The sequence below is a fragment of the Pristis pectinata genome, chromosome 12, assembly GCF_009764475.1.
Source record: "Pristis pectinata isolate sPriPec2 chromosome 12, sPriPec2.1.pri, whole genome shotgun sequence".
Classification (NCBI taxonomy): Eukaryota; Metazoa; Chordata; class Chondrichthyes; order Rhinopristiformes; family Pristidae; genus Pristis; species Pristis pectinata.
Window position 1 is genome coordinate 1480303 of NC_067416.1, and position 11544 is coordinate 1491846.

Sequence of the window (11544 nt, forward strand, 5' to 3'; positions counted from 1 at the left end):
CCCCCAGAACTGCCCCCGCTCCTCGCGTTGTCCCTGACTCTGTGACCATCCCTCGTCAATCTTCCGTTCCATCTTCTCCAGCGCCTCTTGCTAGAGGCCTGAACCCCAACTGTGGGCGAACCAAGTGTCGGTCCGATTTACCAACAGCACAGGAACAGGCCCTTGGGCCCACAATGTCTGTGCCGAACATGATCCCAAATCAAACTAAATCCCTTCTGCCTGCACATGATCCCTATCCTTCCCTTCCCTGCATATTCACGTGTCTGTCTAAAAGCCTCTGGAACACCACTATGGTATCCGCCTCCACCACCCCCGGCAGCCCGTTCCAGGCACCCACTGCTCTTTCTGTAAAAAACATGTCCCTGGCAGCACCTTTAAACTTTCCCACCTCACCTTAAAATGATTGTCCTTGTGTATTTGACATTTTTACCCTGGGAAACAGACTCTGACTGTCGACCTGATTTGCGCCTCTCAATATTTTATATTCTTCAACCCTCAGCCTCGCAGCTTCAGAGAAAACAACTCAATTTTGTCCAACCTCTCCTGAAAGCTCACACCCTCTAATCCAGGCAGCATCCTGGTGAACCTCTTCTGCACCCTCTCCAAAGCCTCCCCATCCTTCCTGTAATGGGGCGACCAGAATTGCACACAATGTTCCAAGTGCAGCCTAACCAAAGTTTTATACAGCTGCAACGTGACTTCCTGACTCTTGTACTCAACGCCCCGACGGATGAAGGTAAGCATGCGGTAGGCCTTGCTACCTGCGTGGCTATTTTCAATGAGCTATGGACTTCGATCCCACGATCCCTCAGTACATCAGCGCTGTTAAGGGTCCTGCCATTAACTGTGTAACTTCCCCTTATATTTGACTTCCCAAACTGCAACACCTCACACTTGCCCCGATTAAACTCCATCTGCCATTTCTCCGCCCGTACCTGTACCTGATCTGTATCCTGCTGGGTCCTTTCCCACTACACCGTCCACAACACCACCATTCACCGTTCCACCCTTTCATTCTTTAAAACAAACTTGGGCGTCACAGACAAAACCAGCATTTATTAAATGCCCCCGAGAAGGGGGGCTGAGCTGTCGTCTTGAACCGCCGCAGTCCTTGCTGGTTCCTTAGCCAGCCCCGCTGTTGAATTAAGCAGGTCTATAGAAATCCTGGCACCGCCTCCCAACACACATACCGCAAAGAGAGCATTATACATGTAGAGCAGCACCGTAACTCCCGCCCACCCTTGCCCCGCCGCCCGGAGTCTCTGACCGGCTGGGAAAGAGGAAGGGGGTCGGAGGATGGAATTCTATGACCGGGAATGAGGCCATTCATCCCATCGAGTCTATACTGGCTCACAGGGCGATCCGATTCCCCCACATTCCCTGTAGTCTATTCATTGCATTTTTCATCCCCGATTCTACCCCTCACCCACACACTAGGGGGGCAATTTACAGCGGCCAATTAACCCACCGACCCCGCACGTTTTTGGAATGTGGGAGGAAACCGGAGCACCCGGAGGAAACCGACACGGTCACGGGGAGAACGTGCAAACTCCACACAGACAGCGCCAGAGGTCGGGATCGAACCCGGGTCTCTGGAGCCTTGAGGCAGCGGCTCCACCCGCTGGAGACAACCATTTATTCCCAAATCACAAATTCCTGCTGGTTAACCGACCCACTACCTTGTCAATACATCAGCTTCATTCAGGAATGGTTTGGGATTCGGGGTTTGCATTCTGATTCAGGGACTGGATTGAGATCCAGGGACTGGGATTCAGGGCTTGGGTTTGGGTTTCGGGAATGGAAATAGGATTCAGGGCTTGGATTCGGGATTCAGGAATGGGATTGGGTTCAGGGGCTGGATTTGGGATTCAGGAATGGGATTGGGTTCAGGGGCTGGATTTGAAATTCAGGAATGGGGTTGGGATCCTGCAATCGTTGGGAATCTGTCTTCATTGTACCGGGTCGGAGGCTGGGATTTATCGGATTAGTGAAAGTCTCAGTAACCCCGCGCCTCATGGTCGAAACTCCATCCCGGAGGTGAATCTGGGCGAGGCTCCCGACCATTCAATCCCCCAGGACTCTCTCTAAATCCGGCGGCGCTTCACCGACACCAAAATCTCCCGGCTCGGCCTTGAGGTTAAGGATCTCCAAATAGAAGGGAACTGAGGAGAGGAGCCGGTCTCTACCCGTATCGGGACAGCTGCCCCGCCCGGTTGTCTCCCTTTGGGAGGACGTCTCACCCGAGCAGAGGGAGCCCGGAGGTTTGTCACGGGTAGTTCTCATTATCCATTCCTTACCCGGTCAATAGGCGAAACTCAAAGAACAATTTACCACCATAAACCGGTGTCAGATATAAATACATTCTATCTCAAAGCCCATCATGTGCATTAATCTACATTATATAAATATTTCACAGGCGCTTCTCTCTTATTCAAATTTATTCTGCATATAAATCTACTTTACACCTAAAGAAAATGTTTGCGCTAATCTGTTATAACTAAATCTCTATTGATGTAAATCTATATAACAGTACATCACAGTCCATCATGTATAAATCTCTTTTATACAAATTACTGTTATCCAAACCATTTCTACATTACAATGTAAATCCTTATGTATCTTAATTACATCATTCGATTACCCAGAATTATACCTGTGGCTTGATTGTGCGCTGCACCAATGTACATTTGGATTATAGATCTGTTATATCTTCACACTTAATTTACATATATCGATAATATGCACTTTTATTATAAATACATATCAATGTAAAGCCTATCACAATTAAATCTAAATTTATCTAAATTCATGTTGTATATAAATCTGCTTTACATAAAAACTATTATCCTCTGTCCATACTTAGATATTCAGAGCTCAGACGTGAATGTGAACACATAATGTAGAAATGGATATTTTATATGAATCTGGTTTGTGCGGATCTTCAGATCTATGGGTCAGTTTGCAGTACCAGGTGCGGCCCGCTCTGAAACAAAGTGCATTCATACCAGTGCACTGGCCCGGCGTTGCAGCCGCTGCTTCTCAACCCGTGCGGTTGCGGCCGTGTTGTAGAAGGGCGGGGAAACTCTGTGGGGAGTGTGTGGGGAGCAGTCGGGGCCATGGAGACACACACGGAGAAGCGTGTACTGCGGACAGGTGCCGGTGAGGCTCTGATGTTTGTCCTTCAGAAGCGGAGACCTCTCCGATCCGGCGGCCGCCGGCGCTGGTCGCTGACACCCGGTGGTCCCCCGCTGGGTAACGAGAGGCGGGAGTCGGAACTAGGACGCACCACCCGCTCCTTGTGCGCCACGCGTTCCCGCAGCGGTGAAACTTCAATTAACGCTGGAAGCTGGAATCGTGACCTACATCGCGAGCGAGGGGCAAACCTCAGGCCGGAGCAGAAGCACTGCCGGAACTCGGCAACCTCATCCAGCGAGGGAGGGTGGGGGGGGGGGGGGGGGGGGGGGGAAGAGAGAGAGTGAGTCCCACACCGGGCTGGAACACACCAGGAGGGGGGAGGGTGCCTCCGGAATCCAGCGGTCATTTCGCCCTAAGCCCGACCCTAAATGATTCCGACTCGACTTCACACTGACTCCCCTCGGGGTTGGGAGGGAGGGAGGGAGGTTTAAAAGTGATCTGAGGGGTAATTATTTCACACACAGAGCAGCGGCATCTGGAACGAGCTGTCAGAGGGGGCGACGGAGGCAGGAACAGTAACAACATTGAAGAGACACCTGGACAGGTGCTTGAATGAGCAGGGCACAGGGGGAGGTGGTATTAACGCAGGCAGGTGGGATTAGTATGGATAGGTATGATGGTCAGCATAGACACTGTGGGCCGAAGGGCCTGTTTCTGCGCTGTACAACTCTCTGACTCTCTGCGGCAGATCTGTGAGGTTGGATTCACAGTCCCATCAGCTCTTGGCCAAATCGAGTTCCAGTGAAGACACAAGAGATTTTGCAGATGTTGGAATCTGGAGCAACAGACAAAATGCTGAAGGAACTCAGCGGCTTGTCTTCCGTCATTCCCGTGGCCCTCTCACCCCTTCTCTTTTCCCTTCCCCTGCCCTCATGACCTGCCCATCTATTCCCCGCCCCCATCCTTTATTCCATGGTCCACTACCCTCTCCTACCGGATTGTTCCTCCTTCAGACCTTTGCCTCTTCTACCAACCACCTCTCAACTGCTTACATCTCCCCCACCCACCTACCTTCCTCCCTCACCTGAACTCACCTCTCCCCTGCCTGCGTGTGTTCCTCCCCCTCCCCCGACCTTCTTATTCTGGCTTCTGCCCTCTTCCTTTCCAGTCCTGATGAAGGTTCTCGACCCAAAACGTCGACTGTTTACTTCCCTCCATAGATGCTGCCTGACCTGCTGAGTTCCTCCAGCATTTTGTGTGTGTTGCTGCAGAGTTCCAGTGAACACGTTACATTTGTTCACGACGTTGGTGAGACTACACTTGGAGTATTGTGTGCAGACTGGTCCGCTCACCATTCCACAGTAATCTCCCGACGTCTCTACCCCCAACAACACCAACCCGCCCCCCCCCCCGCCCCGCCCACACCAGCGCGACCTTACTTGCTATAGGAAATTGAAAAAGGTGCAGAACAGATTCACAGGGATGTTGCCGGGACTGGAGGGGTTGAATTACAGGGAGAGACTGGATGGGCTGGGGCTGTGTTCTCTGGAGAGAAGGAGGCTGAGAGGCGAAATGATAAAGGCATTTAAAATTATGAGAGGCATAGATAGGGTAGCTAGCCAGGTCTGTTTCCATGGTAGTGGTGTCCAAAGTGGAGGTCACAGGTTTAAGGTGAGAGGGTAAAAGTTTAAAGGGGACCTGAGGGGCAAGTTTTCCACACAGAGGGTGGTGGGTGTGTGGAACGAGCTGCCATAGGAAGTGGCAGAGGCAGGTACAATAACAACATTATTGCATAGGAACACCGTTAGGAAAGGTTTCGAGGGATATTGTCCAAATGCAGGCAAATGGGACTGGCTCAAGTAGGCAACTTGGCCAGCATGGACGAGTTGGGCCGAAGGGCCTGCTTACCTGATGTATAACTCTATGACTGTATGCAATCCCCGACGAGACCCCGCCCCTTCACACTGGTCACCTCACCATTCCACAGTAATCTCCCGGCGTCTCTACCCCCAACACCACCACACCCCCCCCCCCACCCCGCGCCCACACCAGCGCGACCTTACGGCCCATTGCGGCTGCTTTGTAGAACGAGGGGTCAGGGCAATCCCGAGGTCGCCGCCCGTTTAAAAGTTTAGTGCGGGGATTCCTGACGCTGACCAATCCACCCCCTCCCCCCAATCCCAATCGGACCCGTCCTGCGGGTGGGAGGGACGAAGATTTCCTGCACTTACCCCCGCCCGCCGGACTCCCTCGGGCTGTGATGGAGTGGATTGTCCCGGGACCGTGGTCTGGGGAATAAAACCCGACACTGGTGGAAACACGCGGCCGGTCGGGCAGCGTCTGTGGAGAGAAACAGGGTGAATGTTTCAGACGGGTGACCCCGAGCTGAAACGTTAACTCGCTCTCTCTCCCCACGGATGCTGCCTGACCGGCGGGGTCTGGCTTTAGTTCCGCTGTCCAGCATCAGCCGCTGTTTCTGATCACTGTTACCTCGGACATGGTGACGGGGGGAGTCCCCTCTCCCCGCCGGCTGCCCTCCCTCGCACTCACCGCGTAATTCCCTCTCGGACCCGCCTTCCTTCTCCACCCTCATCTGCCGCTTCCCCCCCCCCCCCCCCCGTCCCGCCGCTCTGCCCCCTCTCCCAATCCTACATTTTCTCGGATTTCCTGTCCTCCCCCTCTCTCTGCCCCCACCCCCTGGCCCCCTCCCCCTCTCTGCCCCCACTCCCCACCTCCCTCTCCATATTTTGGGGAAACGATGCTGGAGGAACTCAGCGGGCCGAGCAGCGTCTGCGGAGGCAGAGGAATGGTTCTGAGCAGTCCTGATGTGGGGTCTCGACCCGAAACGTGGAGCATCCCTCCACAGCCTCCACAGACGCTGCTCGGCGCGCTGAGTTCCTCCAGTAGACTGATTGTTGCAGCAGATTCCAGCGTCTGTAGTCTCTCGTCTCTCCTTGTGGCGCGGAGGGGTGGGGTGGGGGGGGGGGGGGAGCTGTTCATTTTTGTAGCGCCTGTCTGATTTTCCGAGCCCTGTGTATTTCAGGGCGCTGCCAACTTTACAGCCGTCGGGTCGACCGCCTCACACGTGCAGAGCAGAGAGAGGCGTGGATTCCCCTGCGTCTGCACAGATGTACCCAGGGTGTACGTACTGCCGTGAATCTTTCACACGCTGCATCATGCAACAAGTGATCAGGCGCTTCTCTCCGTGACATACCTCATGCATGCATTCGGTCTGTATGATGCATCTCCGCTCACTCTGTCGTGTAAAGGCCTGTTCTGTCAGAGTCTGTGCGAGCTGAGCACGTCTCTGTGCCGCGGACTGTTATATATGGAGAATGTGGAACATATATCCCGTACACTTCATGCTCACATCACTACCTATATGCATTATTTCCTTATGACTTTGGAGGTAATTTGACCCATCTATGCTGGACCACTGAGTAATCCCATTCCCCACCAATTTCCCCTGCAATCCACACTTTCCGCTTTCTCATCAAACCCCCAGATTCTACCCCTCACCCACACACGAGGGCAATTTACAGCGGGCAATTAACCTGTCGACCCGCACGTCTTTGCGATGTGTGAGGAGACCAGGGCACCCAGGGAAACCCACGTGGTCATCGGGAGAACCTGCAAACTCCACACAGACAGCGCCGGAGGTCGGGATCGAACCCGTGTCGCTGGCACTGCGAGGCAGCGGCTGTACTGGCTGCACCACGGTGCCGCCCATTTACGTGTAACTCCTGAAGGAGACATGCTGGGAAGTCTGGTGATCTGAGTGTTGAATTCGCTGTTGAATCTTGAGTTTGTAATGTACCGGTCACAAGGCAAAGTGCTGTTTCTCAGACTTATGTTGTGTTTGGTGGGAATCAGATGGACTCTTGACCTCACAATGTACCTCGTTATGTCCTTGCACCTTATTGTCTGCCTGCACTGCACTTTCTCTGTAACTGTAACACTTTATTCTGCATTCCGTTATTGTTTTCCCTCGTACTACCTCTGTGCACTGATGTGATGAACTGATCTGTATGGACGGCATGCAACACAAAGTTTTTCACTGTACCCCGATACTTGTGACAATAATAAACCAATTTACCGATTTACCAGAGTCAGAGGCCAAAAACAGAGAGGTCAGAGTGGGGTGGAGACCTGAAATGAGAGGCACTGTATCCATAAAGCACATGCTCTGTAATGTGGACATGGTTTCCCCAATGCAGAGGACACCAGGTTGTGAGCACCAAATGCAGTGCACTGGATTGGAAAAAGTACAAGTAAGTTGTTGCTGGAGGGAGGTTTGGGTCACCAGATGGTGAGAAGGCAACAGGTGAAAGGGCATTTCCTGTAGTTAAATGGGGAAGTGCATTGAGTGGGGGAGTGGTTGGTGGGAAATGAAGGGTGAACTAGGGAGTTACGTTGGAACGGCCCCTTTGGAATGCTGGGGGGAGGGGCAGCTGTGTCCGGAGGTGACATCACATTGGGGATGGTGAAATGTTAGGCGGGTGGTTCATTGAGTGTGAAGGCTGGTGGGTGGAAGGCTGGTGGGTGGAAGGCTGGTGGGTGGAAGGCTGGTGGGTGGAAGGCTGGTGGGTGGAAGGCTGGTGGGTGGAAGGCTGGTGGGTGGAAGGCTGGTGGGTGGAAGGCTGGGGGAACCTGGGAGTGGAGAGAAGGAATGGCAGCAGAATTGGGGACAGAGGTGGACAAGGCCCCTGTCAGCTATGTGGATGGGAACATCAGCTGAGGAAAAAGGAATACTGATCCTTGGAATAACCTGTAAAAAGTGGGATCATTTGGTGGCAGAGAATGGGATCCTTCCAGGAAGCAGAGCGGGAGGAAGAGTAATCGCGGTGTGAGGTGTCTGTGGGCTATGAGGAATGGTGTGGCTGGTACCAGGTAAAGCAAGAACTTATCTTCTTATCGTGTGGTCTCCTCGACACCGGGGAGACACACAGATCATGGTGTTTGCTGTGTACAACACCTCCATTTAGTTCATACCCAGCCTTGCTAAAAGAGGAGAATAACCCAAACACAGGCTGCTGGGCCACCAGGTGTCCACAGGGCGTGGGGATCACATCTCCCACCTTTGCTTTGACATCAGACTGGAGTGTCAGCCTCAGCTCACAGCGAGAGGCTGGATCCACAAACTTCTCCTTCCCTCAACCAGCTAAACCTCTTCTTTTGAGGCTTCCAAAGTATTAAATTCATTCACAGGACCAGGGCATCACCAGCATTAATTGCCCACTCGAACTATTCCACAAACCGTGTGGCTTGTTCTGCCATTCTTTTGCTGTCACTGAAAGGCAAGAGGAGTGAGACCCTTTCCTGAAGGTTTATGACGAAAGGTAGTTCCATGGTCACTGTAACTGAGGCTGGCTTTTCATTCCAGGTTTATTCATTTACTGAATTTAAAGGTCCAGCTTCTCAAGGGCAGATAGGGATGGGTGATAATACTGGCATGCCATCAGTCCCCAGATCCAGAGAATACATATCTCACTTGGTTCAGCAGGAACAGATTACTGAAGGATAGTAGCCGTGAGAGATTACGGATACAGCTCAAAGTGATACCTGAAACCCCCCACAGCTGAATCAGGGTTAGTGCCATTTACATTCTGAGCCCATGAGACAGACAGAGGAGAGATCTTCAAGCACAATGTGGCCTGTTGTCAGGGAGCCGATGGCTGCTCAGCTGTATCCCATCTCAGGTTACCAGCGGTCTCAGGGTCAGGGCTGATAAGTCGCTGGACCAATGGGAACCAACTCATGCTTTCCCCGAGTAGCCTTATTAATGTAAGTTTGCTGGAAGCTTCTAAGGCTCAAAGGTAGCCTGTGACTGGTAACATTCACATGAAGCCCTCGTGTCACGAGAGGGATGCAGAAATCACCAGCCACTGGCTGCAACCAGGGCCTGGTCACACAAATCCACATCCAACAGATAAACCAAGTGAGTGGTTGGGGCTGACATGATTCCACACCGATCCAATCACAACAAAGCACACCAGGCCAGCGGGAAAGACGCCCCTTGGATGTAAGACCGTAGGTTCAATCTCAGGAGTGGACAACAACCTCCAGGCTTCAGAGCTTGTGGGAGCGGTACTGAGGGAGGGTCACACTGTGGGAGGGGCAGTACAGAGGGAGCCTCACACTGTAGGAGGGGCAGTACTGAGGCCCCTCAGGGGATCGTGTGTGTGGTGGACGGTACGAATGCGATTCTTATTTGAAGTGTCGCGTGTCGCGTTGACGGGTGTAGCATCGCGTGTGTGTTTCGTTAGTATTAGTTTGCATTCTCTATCGTAGTATGTCATTGCGTAGTTTCTTCTTTTCTGTATTAGATGTCGTGTATTGAGACTGGTTGTCTTTTGTAGTGCTTTTAGTGAATAAACGTTTATTATATAAAAAAAAAGGGCAGTACTGAGGGAGGGTCACACTGTGGGGGGGGGAGGTTGGTGGTACTGAGGGAGCCCCGCACTGTGGGGGGAGGGATGGTACTGAGGAAATACTGCATAGTCAGGAAAGTTTATTATTTGAGCCCTCAGTGTGAGTTGGCACAGTACCTTTTTAGGGTCTTGACAGGGGGAAAAATGCCAGACCCTTTTCTTTATTCCTCATCTATACAACCCTCCAGTTCTGTGAGCTCCTTTAGTTCAGGCCCTTGATCATTTCCTCCACCACTGGCGACCCTGCCTTCAGCTGCCCAGGCCCCGAGCCCCGGAATTCCCTCCCTGAACTCTCCGCCTCTCTCTTCTCCTTTGTGACTCTCCTCTCTTTGCCTGAGCTCCACTCACCTGCACTGAACTCTCTTCAGATGCCCTGTTGTCACTTGCTATTCCTGGCGCTTCTGGGAAGCGGCTCAGGGTCACCGAGCAGCCGTGAGGGAGCTGCAGGACGCAGAGCTTCAGGAGTCAGCACTGGGTTCCCATCTTCTCAAAGGTCAGTGTCTGAAAAGGGAGCGATAATAGAAAGGAAATGATAAATGGAACTGGCAGCGATTCCCAGGAAGCATGAACAGCCGTGTGGTTTCAAGGCCCCTGTCTCGTTGCTCGGTCCTTCCCTGGGATGGGGAGGTCTGACAGCTCTGGACACACTGCCTCCCATCTCGGACCATTAGATTTCTCCCATGACCTTGTTGCATAGCTCAGGTCCTGGCTGACTGAAGGCTTGCAATGGTAATGGGTTCCTCCTCACCGCGCTGTCAGTGAGAATCCAGCTGGGAACCGTTTCCTCTGAGTGTGAGCAATTCTCTGACTTCGGGCACAGTGCTTCATTGCAGCTTGTGATCAGAGGGGGCAGGATGGGATGGGGTGTGGGGCAGTCAAGGGGGCAGGATGGGGTGGGTTGGAGGGGCAATATCTGTGATCAGGGGGCAGGATGGGAAGGAGTAGGTGGGCAGTTGGGGGGCAGGATGGGACGGGCTGGGGGGGCAGTCGGGGGGGCAGGATGGGGCAGGTTGGAGGGGCAATGTCTGTGATCACTGGGGGGGGCAGGATGGGATGGGGTAGGAGGGCAGTTGGGGGGCAGGATGGGACTGGGCATGGGGGCAGGGCAGCTCTGTCTTTACCAGGCGTGGCTCCAGGCAGCACACACTGCATTCAGCAGGGTCCCCCTGAGAACATTTCTGCCATTGTTTCCTCAGCTTGGTTTCCCTGTGCACTGCCCTTGCCTGGGATGTTGGAGTCACAGAGTGTCACAGAGTTATACAGCACAGTAACAGGCCCTTCGGCCCAACTGGCCCATGCTGACCAAGTTGTCCTTCTAAGCCAGTCCCATTTGCCCACGTTTGGCCCATATCCCTCTAAACATTTCCTATCCATGTACCTGTCCAAATGTCTTTTCAACGTTGTAACTGTACCCACCTCTACCACTTCCTCTGGCAGCTTGTTCCATATACCCACCACCCTCTGTGTGTAAAACTCACCCCGCAGCCTCCTTCGCTCCAGGGAAACAGTCCCAGCCCACCCAGTCTCCCCCTGTAACTCAAGCCTTCCAGTCCCGGCAACAACCTGGTGAATATTCCAAGTTTGTTTCTGATTTTTCCTGAAAGTGAACCCCAGGGCCCTGCCCCTCCCTCTTCTCTGCCACATTCATCCCCCACTGTGTACCATCGCTCGTGGACCAAACCCCCACCCCTGACCCCAAAACTCTGGGGCTCCAGCCTTCCTTCTGGCATGTTCTGAGCCATAGGTCCATCTTCCATTCTGATGCTGAGCCTCCTCCTGATGCTGCATTTTGGTATCACCAAACTCAGGTCATCTCAACTCACTTCACAGCCAATGGATTGTGGAAGTGCAGTAATTCAGAAGCCAATTTGTGCACAGCAAGCTCCCAGGGAGAACAGACCCATCTTCTCCAATGTCTCTCAGAACTGAACTGCTCCATCCCAGCCACATGCTGGGGATTCTCCTCAGCACCCCTCCA